This window comes from Pelodiscus sinensis, chromosome 23 (genome assembly GCF_052426305.1).
Source record: "Pelodiscus sinensis isolate ZL-2025 chromosome 23, ASM5242630v1, whole genome shotgun sequence".
Classification (NCBI taxonomy): Eukaryota; Metazoa; Chordata; order Testudines; family Trionychidae; genus Pelodiscus; species Pelodiscus sinensis.
Genome location: NC_143074.1, coordinates 1997419 through 2017503, shown reverse-complemented (window position 1 = coordinate 2017503; position 20085 = coordinate 1997419). Strand labels below are relative to the sequence as shown.

General features: G+C 54.0%; 1 protein-coding gene across 4 annotated transcripts in view; it reads left to right on the top strand.

The window, feature by feature from the left end:
- LOC102456425 (dual specificity testis-specific protein kinase 1-like) overlaps window positions 1-20085 on the top strand; it is a 46543-nt gene that overhangs the window by 1805 nt on the left and 24653 nt on the right. The window contains exons 1-2 of one of the 4 annotated variants that reach the window (XM_075906045.2): window positions 11306-11465; window positions 17379-17489. The exons of 1 other annotated variant lie outside the window; for it this stretch is intronic. The gene's annotated coding sequence lies outside the window, so the exon portion shown is untranslated. Of the gene's footprint in view, window positions 1-11305; window positions 11466-11852; window positions 11996-17378; window positions 17490-20085 lie in introns of those variants that run through there. 2 more of the 4 variants (XM_075906044.2, XM_075906043.2) reach the window with 2 other exon arrangements.

Below are 20085 nucleotides of genomic sequence, written 5' to 3'. Positions count from 1 at the left end.
GGCTCACCACAGACGTGACTCAGACATCATTCTACCCCAGAGGAAAACCAGGACAAGTGCCCAGTTGATTGTGGTGCAAGTGGCTGCACAACTACCCAAAATTAGCAGGGTAGGAAATTGCAAAGCAGGCTTGGGAGTGTTCTCCCAGGGCCGGAATTTACTTTTCTCCAGTTCAGCATCTCCGATGTGCAGACGATGTGAGAGTAAGATGTTGGGGGACGCAGACTCTGAGCGTAAGGAAGGGGGTGAAAGAAAAAGGATTTTCCCTCTTTATTGTTCTTATTTAATGTCTGTGTCTTGGTGATGTCCAAGGACAGGGCCCATTGTACAGGGTCTTGAACAAACCCACGGGAAGCTCTGCCCTCTGCCGAACTTCAGACATGATGCAGCAAGCAAGTGTAATAAACAGTAGGAAGGACTGGGGAGAGGGGGAGAGGGATGGGCAACCTAGGCTAGTGAGTGGGCCGTATGAGTAGCCCTCCCTCATCTCAGTCTCCCGGGATAGGGGAGCCTTGCTATCGGAGCGTGCATGCCTGGGATTTGCGGGATGAGCCAACTGACCCGTCGCAGCGTTGTGACTAGCTGCACGCGGCTCTCCCCGTCAGTGTTTGTGCGGTCGGCACGCCCCTCCCTTCACGTGCCCTGGCTTTACGTCTGTGGCACTTTCGCAACACCGGTAGGAAAAATAGTAGGTGGATGCAAAGCAGCAGAATCTGGAACATGGGCCATAGTAAACAAGCTGTCTCGTGGGCCAGATGTAGAACCCCAGTGGGCCACATGTGGCCCTCAGGCCACGGTTGCCCACCACTGGGCTGAGACATCAGGTCATTGTTGCACAGCTTGGTTGTTTTACCCTTCCCATCCCAGGTCTGAAACTGCTCCTCTCCCTTGATGTCACCCCGTTTCCACCTGGCTCTGCCCCGGGGTGTGAGTCGTGCCTAGGTATGTCTCCCTCCCTTGCCTCCCACACGTCTCATCCCCTCACATCTGGCAGCCATGCTCTCTGACTGCTTTCACCTAGGGGGTTGCCTCCTTCTCTGTTTGTTGAGCTCCCACTCTTTTCCCTGTTTCCTTCACCCCGTCCCACCGTTACCCCTCTCCCTGCACCTTCCCCCAGAATAGAAGATGCTCTGGAAATGTAGGGCAGGGAAGTTCTGTTAAAGAGAAAGTGCCAGCTTCACAGGCATCCAGTTGAAATCAGTGAGTTGAAATTCTTTTTGGTTTTTCTGTCCCTAACTCCGTTGTCCCAGCCTGTTTTTGTGCTTTGATGACTGACTGTGCTTTCAGATTTGTACGTGGGTTTTTTCTCCTCTGTTACTGTATGAAAGACTCCTATAACAGCAAGGGACAGAGACTGTACAAGAGTGGCAGGAATTTTACTCTGTGTAGATACTGACAAAGGGACAGAGTAAATGCGCTGGAAAAAGCAAATGTTGAATGATAAGAGACCAGAAATACAGTACCAGTGTGTGTGTGGACTTGCAAGGATCTAAACTGAAGCCAGAGTTTTCCACTCCAGCTCATCTGTTGAAGTCCCACAAAAGCTCATGATCCTATATATTTTTCTTAGACTCTAAGGTGCCACAACCCTACTTGTTGTTACAGATTAACACGGCTCCCCCTCCGAGACTTGAAGCCAAAGGCTCGTTGAGGGTGCTCATCTCTCAGCACCATCAGACCCTTTATTAAGTCCGAGTTAAAGACTGGAAGTCGAGATCTTTGAATTTAAGCCAATTTTATCCGAACGTTTCCCCCAAATACCTTACGTCAGGAGATCCAGAGCCGAGATTAAAAATGATCCTGTGGTGTAAAGGTCAAAATATTCGATCATAATAGTCCAACAGACCTCGGAAAGAGTTAGAAAGATTTGGAAGTCAGGCCTCCATTCAGCAAGGTTCTCAAAGGCAAGACTGACGCTGAGCACCTGGTCCCACTCGCTTTAGGGCCGTGGTCACCAACCAGTCAATCGGGATCTACTGGTCGATCTTGGAGCCTCTGACAGGTGATCCTGACTGGTTTGGCCAAGAGGCTATCAAGTCCCTGCACTGCTGCACAGCTCGTGCCCTTTGCCTTAGAGCTGTCTCCTCAGGAGCCTCTTGCTTGCTGGGCAGGAGAGGGAGAGGAGGGTGCTGATGTCAGGGTGCCCCCCTCCCATTCTGTATCCTATTTCCACAGAGCAGAGAGGGGGCACAACAGGGGTTGGGATGGAGGGAGTTTGCTGGCTGCTTTTGGGAGTAGTGCAGGGCCAGGGCAGGAGTGAGCCTGCCTTAGCCCCACTATGCCACCACCTGAGGTCAGCAGGGCCCAGCCTGAGCCCACATCCCGAAACCCTACCCCAATCATGAACCCACCGCGTACACCTCAAGTCCCTGCCCTAGAGCTCTGAGCACCTCTGCATCCAAACACCCTCCCAGAGCCTGCACCCAGCATCCCTCCTGCACCCCAACAGCCTGCCCCAAGCTCAGAGCCCCTCTCACACTCCAGATCCCTTAATCCAAGACCAGAGTCTGCCCCCCAGCCTGGTGAAAGTGAGGGAGGATGGAGTGAGCAGGGATGGGGCCTTGGAGAAGGGGCACAAAAGAGGTGGGACAAGGGTATTTGGGGATGAGGTAGCTCTTCGATTGCACTTACATTCAAAAAGTGATCTCGTGCTTAAAAAGCTTGGAGACCCCTGCTTTAGGGAATTGCTCACATCCAGATATGGGACAAGAGTCGGAGAACCTGGCTGTATTGGGACCTTTTAGCCTTGCTGAGGCTGAGCTCAGGGACCTGTAAGTGCCCCACCTTCATCTGCCATGCCACTTTGCCTGTCTGGCTCTCGCACCTAACATCGCTGGTGTGGTAACACGTGGCATGGTCCGTGCAATAGCACACATGCCGCTGTCCCACGACAGCCTGCCTGTCTGGAGAAATCCTGCCAACCAATCAGCAGCCATAAAAGCGGTAATACGAAGGTTTGTTCTTTCTTAAGTTCCCGTCTTTACAAAGGATCCCAAAGCACTTTGCAAATGTATGGGCGAAATCAAATGTCCCAAAGCAGACAAAACTCCCTGGGAAGCCGATCAGCAAGGCTTTCAGGATTTGGTTTTGTGTTGACACAGCACCACTTAAATGTACTCACCTCTGGGATGGAGGGGAGCAGGGATGTGGTGAACACGCTGAACCACAGGGTTAGGAAGTGGGGAAATTTTGTCTGCAAAGGAAATTACTGTATGTGTGGCCTTTCCCCCTCTGCGATATCGATAGAAAGCTGGTTGGGTTTTACCTTAAGAATGTCAGGTGAGGACTTCCTTGTTTCTGCTGGAGGTCTGCTTTGAGGACTCGGGAGGTTTATCAGCCTTTGTTTGAAGAAGCAGAGTTGGACCTTCAAAGAGGTCATTTCAGGGTGTGTCATCCCTGCTGAGCACCAAGTATGAGAAAGTGTAACCAGGCTCATCCGTTAACCTGCCCGGTTACACGCTGCCCCTCCCCCTCGCGCTGCTGCCTCTGATACAGAGGCAGCAGCATGGGGGATAGGTGGGAAACGATGCACGTGGGGAGCTGTTAGAGGGTCACGAAGTCATGTTTTGTGTTTTGAAGGAGACTAAAAATCCCCCAAACACATTCTTAGACTCCAGCAGCAAGTGGACTAAGGCTGAGATCTGGTGATGGGATTCCCTCCGGGACCTTTTCCACTTGGTTGATCTGGATCACCTTGTCCTGTTCTGGGAGAGGACTTTCCCTGGGTTTCTGGAATTCAGACTTGGGACTTCAGAAAACGTCACCTGAGGTTCCAGTGAAGGGGGTTGGGTAGGGATGCACCACAACTGCAAAAATCAGATTTTAAGCAAAAATCAAAGCCTGCTTACGGCGTTTTTACACTGCATCACACTTCATACGTGGCTTACTTATTTACAACTACCCCTGGCTAGATCATAAACTGCTTACAAATTACAAAATCACAATTTTGCAATTTTTAATAGTAATTTTGCTTTTAGTAAGCAAAGCTGCAGCTGCAAACATATTCCACTTACTCTTCTATTTCTTCATTGATGTGGTTTTCAAGGCCACTTGTGAATTCATGCTCTGTCCATTAATTAACTTCCCTTCTGTTTTCTTTGATTGTGCATGCCAAACTTACAACCTGGAATCTTGGGTGCTCTCCTTTAGTAAAATCCAGACTTTTGAAGTTGCGTGGCTGACCCTGAGCTGTTGTCAGAGAAACAAGCAGACGATGGAAGTGCACTTGGCTGTCGTGTCAGAGAACAATTAGGAGTGTTTGTATGATGGAGTCCTAAATGTAAGCGCGAGCTGTACTGAACACTCTTGAATTTTGTTGAATTCAGCAGAATTCAATAAGTTTCAACCCCATTGTTATAGTGCATGAATGGGCAGTTTTACTTGTGAGGATGAGTTGCATAATTCAATTAAAAGAGCTTTGGAAATGTGTCTTCTGGGTTGAAAACCATTCAGAACACGCCAGGCTCTGGAGAGCTATTACAACAGCTTTGCACTGTGGCTTTTTGCTGGGCGAATGCTCAATCCCAGAGTGCTTGTCTTCTCTCACCCCTACTTAGTAGCCGAGAAATTTGCCTAAAAACCAAACCCAGCGTCCTTATTGAATTTGTGCCTTTTGAGCAGCATCTAAACTGAAATCCTTTAGCTGCCCAGGAGCCGTAGTTTCAACTTGGGGGGTGAGAATCAGTGAGAATCGACCAAACAGATTCATTTTTCCAATTTAAAAAACAAACATTTTAACTAGAGGGTTGTCTCTGGCGCGGTGGGTCGGCGTGTTCGGCTGTTCACTGAAAGGATGGTGGTTCGAGCCCACCCAAGGGCGGTGTTACGGCTGTGCTTCTCGGTGGCTCCTAAGGCCTCTGGGAGCCTCCAAGGCCCCTTTGTGTGAGCCCAGCTAGCTCAGTCAATAGAGCATCAGACTTTTAATGTGAAGATTCAAGCCCCTGGTCAGGCAGGAGAGCCTTTTCCCCTGCCCCCCGGGCCTTCCAAAGACCCTGCTCCTGCACTACCACCATGTTACTTCTGGGCCATAGATGGCCTGGGGGCTGTGAGTTTGAGACCCCTGCGGGAGAGGCTCATGTACTAAGCTCCAGAGATCCCAGGTTCAGTTCTGCTCATAGAGACCCAGCGTTACACTCGCACTTAACTCCTACTGATCGCTTGTGTCACGCCCTTTGGTGGGAGCAGGGATGTTGAATGTTGGTTAGTTGAATAGTCGAGCAACCTCATGAATTCTTATCGGTTAGTCGACTGTTCTATAGCCCCTGGAGGCAGAACTGGCAGCCAGTGCGCTCCAGCCCCGCTCCTGAGGAGCCCCTGCCACTCCGTGCTGCTGCCTGTCTGATAGAGGCAGCAGTCCAGGGTGCCAGGCGGGAGCTGATCCACGAGGGAAACCAATTAAAAAACCATCTCCCCTCGCGGACCAGCTGCCTGTCGCCCCATGCTGCTGCCTCTGATACAGATGCAGCAGTGCAGGGTGGCAGCAGCCCCTGTAGGTGGGGAGGGGTCTGAGTTCCTGAGCCTGGCACAAGCTGGAATGGAGCCGGGCTGCTGGCCAGCCTGCTAAAAAATGTACTGGTGAGTGGATACGTGTAGTCTATAGCATTAACTGACAAGCTTTTGCTTATCGGTTAATCGACTCCAGTAGCACATCCCTAGGCGGGAGATGAGGTGGCCGAATGGTTACGGCGACAGGCTGCTAATCCATGGTGCTCTGCACGTCTGTGTTCAAGTCTCATCCTTGTGGTGTCCTGTGTTTATTTCCCTGGCCTCTGTCAGAAGCTGGGAATGGCTGACGGGTGGGTCCGCTTGATACGTTGCAGTGTTCTAGATGGCAGTTTGCTTTCTTTGCTTATCACTGTTCCACTGAGTTAGCAAAAGGAGCTGCTTGTGCCTGGATAAATGGGCTGGCGGATCGTAGGGTTCCCCCCGGTGCCAGCCATCTGAAGGCAAAGGGAGCACACTGGGAATGGCATAAGCCCTTAGAGTCCCTCCGTGCCCTTAGCAGAAGGATGGTTTGTGGCGCTGATGCTCCTGAGCAGAGAGCCATTTGCCGCAGGACTTTTTCCTAGGGAATTATTTTTCCTCTTTTTCTCAGTGATGGAAGGACGCCTGCCAAAGGTGCTAATTACAGCAGCATCTCAGCCCAAAGGGGGCTCTTGGGAAGCCATTTGGCCTGTGGCATGACAAGGCCCAAGGTTCAGGTTGGCACCTTTCCCCTGGACCAAACCGCTCTGGGTTGGGAGGGCTGCAGTATTGAATTTGTGCCGGGACTTGCCACGTCGGTTGTGAAATTAAAACAGTTGCTTGCGCTGTAGCCCCTGGCTGCGTGAACCCCGACTTCCTTACAGGGGAAGCAGCGGTGGGGTGGGGACGCAGGTTCAGGGTGGTGTCTGGTAAAGACGCCATCCACCATCCCAGGAGGTGCAGGGCAGGTAGCACGACGTGAAGGGCCCTGGCTGCGTTAGGCCCAGCCGCTGTCCCTCTGTGCTCCGACTCCTGTCGGCCCAGCCCTCGGCCATAACCGTCCACAGAGCCTGATGGAATCTGCCCACAGCAGCAAGAAAGCATCTGAGTCCGGCTGTGACTCCCCCCATCCCCGTGCTGGCAGCCTCAGCGGAGGCCAAGCGCCGAGTGGGCCCCAGACAAAGGAGCTCGCTTTGTGCCCTCAGAGCCGTCCGGGCAGGCAGGGCGCTGGGAGGGAAGCCAGCTCTGTCAATACACAGAACTTGTCCTCCAGGGGCTGTTGACCCAGCGCCATTCGCCCATTCTCCTCAGGCTCTGCCTTGGCCGGGCCTTGGCCTGCGTCTCTGGGCAGCTGGCAGCAGGGCGGTTGCGCTTGTGGTGCAAGGGGTCTAGCTTAGGGGGAGCATCCACTTGTCCAGGAAGCCGCAGCGCCACAGCCCCTGGAGTCGTTCTGGCCTGAGTCCAACTCGGCAGTTTGGACGGGGTGGCTCATTTCTGGGACTGAGGGCCCGGAGCAGGCCCCTGGAGCTCCCTCCCCTTGGCGACAGGAGAGAGATGGGCCTGCTCCTTGCCCACCCCTCCAGGCTTTTCTCTCTGCGCCCCCCTGCCCTCCTCCTGGCGCTCTGCTTCCTTTGCTGCCTCTGGCGCTTCCCATGCGGAGCCCAGCGATTGAGAGGGTCCGCTCGGACTTGTCTGCTTCTTAACAAATGAGTCTCCCTCCGCCCTGTCCACGGTCTCTGCCAGGCCTTACTGAGGCGTAACGCCCACTGGCTTCAGTGGGGCTGGAACTCAGTGCTGGGCCCCAGGAATACGGGGCCAAGGGGGATAGTGGTGATGTGATGTGCACTGTGACTGCTGCGCTCGGGCCGGGGAGGGGTGATTTCACACCCCTGAGCCAGAGTGTTACAGCGCTGTGACTGCTGCACTCGGGCTGGGGAGGGGTGATTTCACACCCCTGAGCCAGAGTGTTACAGCGCTGTGACTGCTGCGCTCTGGCCGGGGAGGGGTGATTTCACACCCCTGAGCCAGAGTGCTACAGCGCTGTGACTGCTGCACTGGGGCCGGGGAGGGGTGATTTCACACCCCTGAGCCAGAGTGTTACAGCGCTGTGACTGCTGCACTCGGGCCGGGGAGGGGTGATTTCACACCCCTGAGCCAGAGTGTTACAGCGCTGTGACTGCTGCGCTCGGGCCGGGGAGGGGTGATTTCACACCCGTGAGCCAAAGTGCTACAGCGCTGTGACTGCTGCGCTTGGGCCGGGGAGGGGTGATATCACACCCCTGAGCCAGAGTGCTACAGCGCTGTGACTGCTGCGCTCTGGCTGGGGAGGGGTGATTTCACACCCCTGAGCCAGAGTGTTACAGCGCTGTGACTGCTGCACTCGGGCCAGGGAGGGGTGATTTCACACCCCTGAGCCAGAGTGCTACAGCGCTGTGACTGCTGCGCTCGGGCTGGGGAGGGGTGATTTCACACCCCTGAGCCAGAGTGCTACAGCGCTGTGACTGCTGCGCTCGGGCCGGGGAGGGGTGATTTCACACCCCTGAGCCAGAGTGTTACAGCGCTGTGACTGCTGCGCTCTGGCCGGGGAGGGGTGATTTCACACCCCTGAGCCAGAGTGTTACAGCGCTGTGACTGCTGCACTCGGGCCGGGGAGGGGTGATTTCACACCCCTGAGCCAGAGTGCTACAGCGCTGTGACTGCTGCGCTCGGGCCGGGGAGGGGTGATTTCACACCCCTGAGCCAGAGTGTTACAGCGCTGTGACTGCTGCGCTCGGGCCGGGGAGGGGTGATTTTACACCCCTGAGCCAGAGTGCTACAGCGCTGTGACTGCTGCGCTCGGGCCGGGGAGGGGTGATTTCACACCCCTGAGCCAGAGTGTTACAGCGCTGTGACTGCTGCGCTCGGGCCGGGGAGGGGTGATTTCACACCCCTGAGCCAGAGTGTTACAGCGCTGTGACTGCTGCGCTCTGGCCGGGGAGGGGTGATTTCACACCCCTGAGCCAGAGTGTTACAGCGCTGTGACTGCTGCGCTCTGGCCGGGGAGGGGTGATTTCACACCCCTGAGCCAGAGTGTTACAGCGCTGTGACTGCTGCGCTCTGGCTGGGGAGGGGTGATTTCACACCCCTGAGCCAGAGTGTTACAGCGCTGTGACTGCTGCGCTCTGGCCGGGGAGGGGTGATTTCACACCCCTGAGCCAGAGTGTTACAGCGCTGTGACTGCTGCGCTCGGGCCGGGGAGGGGTGATTTCACACCCCTGAGCCAGAGTGCTACAGCGCTGTGACTGCTGCGCTCTGGCTGGGGAGGGGTGATTTCACACCCCTGAGCCAGAGTGTTACAGCGCTGTGACTGCTGCGCTCGGGCCGGGGAGGGGTGATTTCACACCCCTGAGCCAGAGTGTTACAGCGCTGTGACTGCTGCGCTCGGGCCGGGGAGGGGTGATTTCACACCCCTGAGCCAGAGTGTTACAGCGCTGTGACTGCTGCGCTCGGGCCGGGGAGGGGTGATTTCACACCCCTGAGCCAGAGTGTTACAGCGCTGTGACTGCTGCGCTCGGGCCGGGGAGGGGTGATTTCACACCCCTGAGCCAGAGTGTTACAGCGCTGTGACTGCTGCGCTCGGGCCGGGGAGGGGTGATTTCACACCCCTGAGCCAGAGTGTTACAGCGCTGTGACTGCTGCGCTCTGGCCGGGGAGGGGTGATTTCACACCCCTGAGCCAGAGTGCTACAGCGCTGTGACTGCTGCGCTCGGGCCGGGGAGGGGTGATTTCACACCCCTGAGCCAGAGTGCTACAGCACTGTAACATGCTGGTGTAGACTTGGCCTTAGATGGGGAGTGTAGTGTGGACGAGACACTGGGGTGTGACTGCACTGCACTCAGGAGTAGGCATGTGAATGGTTACCGGTAAATATCTCCCTTACCGTTATGTTTAACTGGTGGGAGCGGGAGATCCTCCTGCTTCAGTAGGAGGCAGCTCCAGCCTGCGAGGCCCCCTGTGGGTAAGGGGTGCTCCAGCCCGGCCGGAACCGCCCCCCCCCCCCACGGCTGTTGGAGAGGTTGACCCGTTAAACGTAACATGTCACCGGTTAATTGACGAAATGGGATTTGACGTCGCCACTCGGGAGTGCGTGCAGCCTGCGCCCAGGCTAACTTGCCCCCAAATTACCACAGAGCCATGGCAGCTCAGGCTAGTTGCCTGTCCCAGGCCCTGGGTGTGTAGTTGGGTGGCTAATCCAGGCGGCTTTGCCCTTGCTGCTGTTTTTAGAGTGCTGCCTTGTGGGAGCTAAGGTGGTGGGGGGGTGCTGTCACCCCTCCTACTGCAGCAGGACAGACCCAAGCGTCGGCTGCCTGCGTGACCCCTAGTAGGACATTTCACCGCTGCGGCCCCCTTTCCTGTCTGGCAGACAGGGATGTGGCTGCTGCCCAGGTGGTGTGTGGCTGGAGCAGTGCAAGCCCTTGGAGATGATCAGATAGAAGAGTACAAAGTACTGGCCCCAATTTGTCTTCCTGTGGGACCCCTCTGGTGCACCTGTGCCCTTCAGTGCCGGGCTAGCATCAATGAGCTGCCTGCCTGGATCCACGCGTCCCCGCTGCTCCATGCACACGGATTGATCCCCTTCTCCTGCGTCAGGCCCGCTGTCTCAGTACGGCTGTTCCTTGTGCCTAGAGAGGCTGGCTTTGGTTTGGGCGTGGAGCCGTGCTACTGAGCGTGCCCCAAGACTGGTTAAAGGGTGCAGGGGCCTGCCAGTGAAATTAACACTCCTCTGGAGCGGGACATGGTGCAGACATCGTTTTCCCGTTGTGTGTTTTGGTGTGATAGGAGCAGGTCGGCGGCTCACGTGTGGTAGCCCTCTCGCACTCACATGCGTTGTTTGAAAGCTCTAGGGGTCTCTTGCCCTGGGTCCCAAACGGACTGTAGTTGATTCTGAATGCAGCACACTTGCTCTCTGCTTTGGGGCAGCTGGGGCCGTTGTCCTTACGGTGTTCATTTGCAGAGTGAACTCTGCGCTCAGCCTTGCAGATGAAGTGCCGGGGGAGTGGTTGGAGAGAGCCCATCTGATTGCAGTTTATATCCCGCTGACAAGAGAGGAACCAGTAGCAGCATGTTAGGCTGTTCCTGGATCCGACGGGGTGGAAACCTGGCCTGCTTTTTAATGTGGGTGTGTTGCATCTAACCCCAGGCTTCTGGCCCCAGTGGCGGGGAGCAGTTTGTGTTGCTTGGGACCACGAGTGGCACGTGCAGACAGTGCGAGAACAGGCTGCTGGACACAGCAACGGGCCAGATCTAGAGCTGGTGGAAGTAGGAGCCACTCGAGAGATGATCTGTCACGTCGCCTGGTTGACACTGAGACCTGGCTGTCTCATTCCGGCGCCTGACTGCCCGGCGTGCCTGCACTAGGCAGAGGAATTACACAGCCCTGCCAGGCCTCCCCTGTAAGGGTCTTTCCTAACCCTGCTAAGGTGCTGGGAATCCCCTGCCTAGGCTGCTTTTCTAGTGTGTTGTCACCATGGCTTCCGCCGGGCTCCCTTTTGACCCTGCTAGCCCCGTCCGCTGAGCACGAGCAGAAGGTGCTGGCCCTTGTGCACTTAGGGGAAGAGCAAATGGAGCCCAAAGTAGCAGAAAGTGCTCGTCCTGCCAGGCCAGCAGGTGCTCGATTTTCTGCCCCCTAAGCAGGCCAGCTGCAGAACTGGTCAGCGTGGCTCCTGCTGGGAAGCCATCCCTGATCGGCTGGAATCCGCCCCCTGCTCGCTGTGTGGGGTGGAGCAGTCGGGTCAGCAGGGGCGCTGGGCGAAAGGCCGCAGCAAAGGAGAAGCCGGCAGCTGGTTTCCGCTTTGGCCGCAGTTGACCAGTGATCCCTGGGTCTCGGCTCTGCAGCAGCAGCTGCTAGTACACGCGAGTGCGACACGCCAGGCACAGCAGCAGCTCATGGAGTGGACACGTGTGGCTCCCCTCTGTGATCCAGAGGCAGCGAATAGCTCGCTCAGCACAACCCATCCTGCAAGGTGACGCTTTCCCCTCCCTCCCGGTCCTGCAGCTGCCCCAGGCCTGTCTTGCTGGCAGGCCGGGTTCGTCCGGCGCCGGCCTCCCTGTGCGGTGCCGGGGCTCAGCTCCTTGTGCTGAGCCATTTCGAGGGAAGCGCCGTTATAGCAAGCGCAGGGCGGAGCTGTCTCAAGCCCTGGATCTCGCTTGCCGCCGATGGGTGCGGAAGGGCCCTGCCTGACGCACTGTGTGGGGTAGAGGCTGCGCCAGAGTGTGCGGGAGAACATAACAGCGGCCGCGCGGGGTCAGACCGAAGGTCCATCTAGCCTGGGATCCGGAGGAATTAACCATTAACTCGGGCTGATTGCTGGCCCCTGCCCACTCTTAAAGGGCCAGTGCACAGTACTAGCGTTATTGTTACCGACTCTCAGATGCGGTAACACCGAGATGTCCCAGCCAGGCACAAGGCCTGAGTGTGCCGGACACGTGCCTAACGAGAGCTTGCGCCCTACGTCGGTGAGGCGAAGGGAACGGAGACCCAGAGACACAGCAGGTCAGGAGAGAACCCAGGGGTCCCGCCTTCCAGGGCAGGGCCTTGTCCTGTCCTCAGGGCCACGCTGCCTCTCCGCGGTGGTCTTGCCTGGCTGTATCCCATTGGCAGGCTGATACCAGCCAGGCCGTTGGTTCTGGTCTCTCCGTGGGGTTTACGCACACTAGTTCTCAAAGCCGCCCAGGCTTCCGGGGGCAGGTCTGTGTCTTTAGGAAGTGGCCTGCTGGGTGGAGCCAGTCCGGTGTCCCGGCCCTGAAAATAGCTGCTTGTAGCAGAGTGTGGCCCGAGGGCTGGCAGCCAGGGGAGAATTTCTGCCTGGTCCTTAGGCATCAGAGGGGTAGCCGTGTTAGTCTGAATCTGCAAGAGCGGCGTGACTTGCATCTGACGAAGTGGGTCTTTGCCCACGAAAGCTTCTGCTCCAACACGTCAGTTAGTCTATAAGGTGCCACAGGACTCCTCGCCGCTTCTGCCTGGTCCTTGAGTCCCCACTTCACAGACATGGCTCAGTGGAGACTCATTCTGCCACCATTCTCCCCCTTCGCCTCCCACCTCTGTGTGCTGGTGGGGCAGGAGCTGGAGTGGGGTTCAGCGCCCAGGACGCCTGGGCTCTCTGCCGATCTGCCTCTGAGGTTGTGGGGGACCTTAGATAAGTCCCCAAAGGGCTTGGTTTTCCGCTCGCCAGAGGAGGGGAAAGGCACGTCTCTCCAGGAGCAGTTTGTGAAGCAGTTTGAGGTGGGCAAGTCGTGTCGAGGGCGGAGGTGGGTGGAATCCCATCCAGGCTGGTGGGCAACGGCATAACCACCCCGTTCAAGCAGGAGAAATGTAAGAAACCGTCTTGCTCCTCTACGGAGCCAGGCAGCTGGAACGAGAAGCCACCACACAACCACGGGCACGTGGCAAAGCTTGAACAGAAGCAGAACCATGCGGCCCAAAGGGCTTTTGTGGGGCTGGCTGGAAACCCAGGCGTGGGAGATAGAATGGGGAGCCATGTCCGTGTGGGAGAGACAAGCAGCAGAAACACAGGACTCGGGTCTCACGCACAGCCACGGAAGCCCTGTTAGCGGCGGTGCCCCGAGGGAAAAAAGCAGAAAGCGAGTGAGTTATAAGACAGAGAATATCTCAATGCCTCGCTATAAAACCACGGGATGCTGCGTACGGAGGTGGTCGCCTCATCTCAGAAAAGATTCATTGGCATTAGAAAAGGTTCAGAAAAGGGCAACAGAAAAGGGGTTTGGAACGGGTCCCATATGAAGAGAGATTAAAAAGACTGGGACTTTTCAGCTTAGAAAAGAGGAGACGAAGGGGGGGATAGAGGTCTATGAAATCATGACTGGTCTGGACAAAGTGAATAAGCAAAAGTTATTTACTTATTCCCACAATATAAGAACTAGGGGTCACCAAATGAAATTAAGAGGCAGCGGGTTTAAAACAAATAAAAGGAAGTTTTTCTTCACTCGGCGCACAGTCAACCTGTGGAACTCCTTGCTAGAGGATGTGGTGGAGACTAGGACTTTAACAGGGTTCAAAAAAGAGCTACATGGATTCATGGAGGTTAGGCCCATTAAAGGCTATTAGCCAGGGTAGGAATGGTGTCCCTAGCCTCTGTCTGGAAATGGGTGATGGGAGGGATCACGTGAGGATTCCCTGTTGTGTTCCCTCCCTCTGGGACATCTGGTGTTGGCCACTGTGGGCAGACAGGACACTGGGCTGGATGGACTGTTGGTCTGACCCAGTGTGGCCGTTCTTATGTTCTCATGAGGTTTTTGGGTGCAGTGGTGGCTGGAACAGGCTTGGATCTGTGCGCTAGAACTCTGCGGCTGTTCAGGGAAACAGGACTTGAGCTACAAGAGATGCGCAAACAGGAGTGCAACTGCAGAATGCCTGACTCCATTGTTGGTTTCCTCTCCTAATAGGAACCATCAGCTCCTGGTTTTCACACTGGGATGTGAGCTCCTGTCGGGTGTGCATGAGCCAAATCCTGCAGCAGCAGTCAGTGCGCTTTGCCTAATGAGACCTGGCAATCTCATTAACAGAGCCACCCGTCCAGTTCTTACCCGGACAGTCTGCTTTTTGGCTTCGGTGTCCAGGTGCCATTTAGAGTTGCCAGGTGTCTAGATCGCGCCAGAACCAAAAGAAGGTTCCAGCAAGGCTGGGGTGACACTCAGTCACTCTGTGCCTCCTACCTGCACAGAGTCCTTGAGACATGCAGTGGTGGAGGGGGGGCGTCTTGGGGGAAGTGGTGGAGCCCCAGGGGATGGGACCACGGGGCGGAGGGGGTGTGTCCAGTTACCAGCAGTTAGAAAGGTGGCAACCTTAATTCAATGATAGGTACGTTCTTACTAGGGATGTTAATAGGTAACCGTTTAGTCAGTTACCTGGTACTTGGAAGCAGCCTCCGCCCACAAGTCCCCACTAAGGGAGCTGCCACGACAGCAGGAGCAAGAGCAAACCGGACTGGAACAGCCCCTGCCTGCGGTGGGGGCTGCTCCAGTCTGACCCCAGAGGAAGGGGGGGGCGTTCCAGCCCCAATGGAGCAGCCCACCCACTCACGCCCCTTTAATCGGTTAAATGCCGCATCAGCACCACGTGTAACTATTTAACCAATCAACTGCGACTTGACATCCCTAATTCCGACCCTGCCTCGGGGGGAGGGGTATGTGGTAGGTGCCATATCTGGAAAGGGGTGTGCCGCCTAAAAAGACTGCAAACCGCTGGGCTAGCCCCCTGAGAACTGGCTAAGCACTTGGATTGGATGCTCTTTCCATCCCACCGCTCACCCTGTGGCGTTTAACGTTCTAGTTACTCATTGACAGACGCTGGCAGAAACCCACTGGTTTCCAGATGGTCTGGGGATGAAATAATCCGGGTCTGAGATGGGAGTTAGTGTGTAAGTTACAGCTCGTGTCTATCGAATTCAAAGGGATCGTCTCCCCATTTGTTCGTAACCACCAGTAAACAACATGCCTTACTTTCATTGAAAATGTAAAGCACTCGATTAGCCCGGCTTACTGTCAAGCCACCAATTTACCCTGCAGAACAACACCACGTGTCTCTCTCTAATCAGATCAGGTCTCAAGGACAACTAGCAACATGCCTGACGAGATCAATGACACATACTGGAGCTAACCAGCCAAATAGAATTAAAATTAGGAAACAGCAGTGGCTGTTGTGACAAGGAACACAAACCGTGGCATTGATGGCAGAGACTTCGTGGCATCAATGTACAGGCAGAGACTTCGGAGTGCTGCACAAGAGGGTCTGGTTAATCCCATTGCATGGCTGGGGAGCTAGAGCAGAGAGGGGGAGCCAGTCATCCAGCAGCAGAACTGGGGTGGAACCCAATATTTTTGATTTTGAGTCTAGTGTTCCAGCCACTGGTCTATGCTGCTCCGCCAGCAAGGCTGACAACACTGAGAGTGTTACAGTTGGGTGTGTCGGCCTCTAGGAAACACCAGAAGAGCCTCGTCTGCACGGTGTCCAGAGACTGTCCAGCGCTCCTGAAATGCGGGTTGGAATTCCAGCAACCAAAGCCCCCCCCAAAGGTTCTGGACAGTCCTGCCCCAGCTGTGGTTGCTGAGCCCTTTTGTACATTCGGGGTCTGATCTCTGTCCATAATTATAAGCACGTCCCTGTGATCACACCCTGTGCTGCATTCTCCACGGTAGTTGGAAACAAAATGCCTCTGCAACATTTCAGTATTCAGGTGACAATGCATTTTTCATAATGATGTATAGTTCAGGATGGAGGGGGTGGGGTAATGATATTCTTGCTATCTCAGCTCCTGGATAATTCCTACCCTTTTAGCCTCCTACTCCTTGTTAAAACCCACTTGCCTTGGCTTTGCTTCTGCATTTGTATTTCATATTTCGTATAGATAGAAGCAAATGGGGCTTTAGATATACTAGCGAAATAGTTGCCTTTAAAAAGCCATTTAATAGCAGCCATTAAAAGGTACAGAATCTAATAGAAATGTTAAAAAGTGAGTTTATTTTGGTAAACATGTAGCCTCTGAAATGTTCAGAGTGACATGTTTACATGCAGGGGGCAGTGGCTCTGCGTGGGAGGGAGCTGCCTTCACCCCGCATGTAAACGTGTAACCCCTGCACACTTCAGCAATTACACATTTACCCCAAACCCTGCATTTCAGCATCCCTAGCCCAGATGTTCTTCCAGGTGTTGAGTTGGGGGAGGGGGAGAGAGGCCATGTGATGATGTCACTGTCTCTCTCATATTTTCCTCCAGCTTGCTGGGAATGGCTTTGCTCTTCTGTGGGCTAGATGGCCCCCATGGTGTACGTGTCTCAGGGACTGCAGACTGTGTGTTGATGGGCTGTTGCTGCTGTCTTGTTATTTATGGAGAGTCCTTTGTTGTAATTGAAAGGCTGGTTTGGGTGTTTCCAACCTCACAACACATAGATTAATACCTCATAACTTCACTTACAATACGAGCGGATAGTAATATCAAGAGATCAAGTTTTTTTTAATGGACAAGCATACGCCCTAAAACATGATCATTCCACCCTGGTGAATTCGGTGTTCTAGGGTGCTACTTTGAAGTGCAAAGTGCCCCGCCCTCCTAGCAAGCTCTCACAGGTCTGTGTTTTCCCCGTGGAAGCCCTCCAGCTAGTTTTCTGGCTTGATGTGTGCACATTAAAAAACACATGGGATGCACTAGAGATTGCGTCTATTTGAGCATCGTCATCACATCAATAGTTTGATCTCTAGCTCGGCACATACCCACCCCTACCCCCATTAGAAATTCATGAAGCATGCCTTGGGGGCCTAGTTCTCCACCCCCCCAGCTGAAATGACCCCAAATGTAGGTTACTAACCTTGTCCTGCATGTTCTGAGGACCCGCAAAGGAAGGCAACAGCCGCACATCGATTTTAAAGGGCTTAGAAAGGTCAACCTTGAAACAGAAACCGCGACGCAGCCCTCGCTGTGGTGGCTGCCACACTGATGTAATGTGGCCCTATGTGAATTTGTGTTAGTCTCTAAGGTGCCACAGGGCTACTCATTGTTTCCAAGTGTCTTTGTCACAGTTGAAAATGGAACTTGCAATTCCACGTCACTGAGACTCTTGGGAAATGTTCCCCTTTAAAGCCAGACGGGGCTGTTATTGCCGTTCTTGTCTGAATCTCCGCTGAGCACGGGCCGTGGAACGTCACCCAGCGATTGATGTGTCCACTGGGAGTGAGCGTGTGTCTCAGAAAAGCACCCACTAGTGGTTTAAAGCCTTCAAGCGATGGAGAATCCACCATATTCATTGATAAGTTGATTTGGCAGTTAATTATCCTGACATAAAAATTACCCTAATTATAATTAGGCAATTGAACTGACTGTTAAAAATGGTCAGCTGATTTTATTGACATTTATCTTGTTTCAGTTTCCTGTCTTTGGCTCTGAGATACTGCTCTCTCAGCGAACATTATCACAAAGGGCCTGGAGTGTAAGTTCTCCCTGTGACCGGATTGTCTCGTGTCCCTCCATCGAGAAGGTAAATAAATTGTGCGTTTTACATCTCTTGCTGTGAAGCCAATTTTCCAGACCTCAAACCATTCTTAGGGCTCTTTTCTGATTGTGAATAAAGAGGGAACCTCAATCAGAATCCTTAGATTGTAACCTCCACAAACATCGGAAGAGTTTGGGTTTGGATCTGGGTTAGAATCCCAATGAAATCCTGGCTCCATTGAAGTCATCTGGTTTAGACTTCACTCCAGGCGCTATGGCTCAGAAGGGCATATGGTCAGACTGGGTTTATCATGTCAATATATAACTTTGAGGTGTTCATTTTCCTGGTTTTATTTCATATATTTGAAGGCTATTTGCTGCACTTTAACCGTGAAAAATATATTTGTATTAAAATCAGATGCAAAATACTTCTCTGTGTTGCAGCATAACTTGTTTTAATGTATCTGTCTGTGTGCACAAGGTCTGATGTTGGCTATTAGAGGAGGAAACTTTATTCTTTTTACACGACTGAAGAAATTGATCCTGCGTAACAGAGTTAGCTAGGAAAAGTACACACTTAGATAAAGATTTTAGTCAGATTTCAAGACATTTAAGAAAAGCTAATAGTCCACTGGTATAATTGCGAGAGCTGTAGAAACTCAGCCAATGGTCACACGTACATTTGTGTACTGTGATCCTAATGGTTCAAGTGCTGTGGGGCTTGTCCTGGGATTTCCTCACACTTGGTAAAAAGCTTGGGTTCATGAAGGGTAACTTTATACAAGAGGAAATGTTCTTTTCACTGCATAGTACATAGAGTTCTATTATGTGTATATCCCCTAGTTTACAGCCTTTTGGTTACCTGTTTGGGGCAGATATTTTTGACAGGAGGGCAAAATAAGCTATGTAATTTTAATAGTCAGCAATATAGTATGGGTGATAAGGATGTGAATGCCTAACCAGTGGAGGCTGGAGCCTCTCCTCCTCCCCCCCCACATTGCCCTGTGTAATCGGTTAACCAGTTACTCATAACATTTAATCGGTTAACCAATTCAATGGGATTTTACTTTCCTAATGGCAGTTTGTACCAGGTCTGGAAAATTTCCATTAGGACTTTATACGGCTCTTGGGCACCCTTGTATCAGTTGGGGGCCAAGTCAGAGAGGGATTTGGTTGTTTGTTTGTTTCTCACATGTGTGCGACCCCCAACTGATTTTTCTGTGGCTCAGCGGCCCCTGACCCATAAAAGGCTCCTACCCTGGACTAGAGGCTGGAACTGGGGTTTGGGAATGCAGGGTTGTAGTTCTGATCCCAGACATCTCTGCGTGAGACCTGTGGCCCGTTTTACGCAGGAGGTCAGGCTAGTGGTTGGCCCCTTCCTGCTTTAAAATCTGTGACTCTGAGCGGAGGAGAGAGAAGAGGCAGGAGCGATGGGGAAGGGATGCTGGAGCAGATCCCTCCGTGGACCCTGCTCGGACTGGAGGACTGCCTTGCTTGCCTCGCTGCTCTGTGCGGCTTTAACTTGGCCCCGTTGCAAATGGAAAATGTCTAGAAAGGCACAATTCGTTCCCAAAGCGAATGGATCTGTGGCTTCTGAGGCCCATTCTGGGCCTGGCCCCAGACTTCTGCTTCCATTGCAGGGCTGGGCGGCTGATTATAGGGTATGAAAACGCCGCATGTGCTAAGAGCTGTGGCCATGCAGCTGAGCGGCTTCATTCCTAGGGCCCGGGTAAGCAAGCCTGACAGGGACGGACTCACGGGAGCCGCTTGCGTTCCATGGAGAATGGCTGAATCCCGGGCTCCATCCAGGCGGGCGGCGAGGTGAAGAGAAGGAAGTGCTTGCCATGTGGCTGGGCCCTGCAATTAAAACCTTCCTCTCCCGGGGCTCGTTAGGAGGGGCCTGCAGGGGAGGCAGAGTGAAGCCGGAGACGCAGATGGTGCCTGGCTTAGGCTGAGGAGTGACCTGCTGGAGGGCTGCCCGCTGGGAGGCTGCGTGGAGTGAGCAGGAGGCAGGCTGGCTGGTGGAGAGCAGGCAGCTGCCCTCGTCGGCCGCGCTGGTGGGACTTGCCTTCCCCTCCTGCCAGTGAGTTCTGCCTCCGGACAGCCGGAGTGATTGTGGGAGCGTGAGGCGGCTGGGCTGCCCGCTGTGGGCGTAGAACAGGCACAGGGAGACACCTCTGCTCTCTGCCGCACTGATGTGGATGAGAAGTAGAGTGACCCCTCCCCCCCTAATGTTATGGAAATATGTTTTGGAACATGAATATGCGTAACTTGAATATGCTTTATGCAAACCAGGGAGGTGACCTGTCGCTGACGAGCCAGTGATCCCCTGCATGCGTATGTCCTGTTTGTGTGCGTGTGTCATTCTAGGATGTCATTAGTGTAAACCTGCTTTTTCATCTAGAATTTCTAGTGAGAGCCACAGTGGGACCCACGGGGCTTACGGGCCTGGTGCTCAAGCCAAGGATTTGTAAGTGGTTTTCTTTTTCCTGTGAGCCCAAACTGTGACCATGTGACCCGTCCTGCGAGAAAGACATGTGACCATGCCACCTGGTGCTGGAATCCATCTTGCATCTGGTATTTTTCCATGGAGGTGGGGAGAGTTAAGCAAAGGGCTCCCGCCCTGGGGAAGTTCTGTCTAA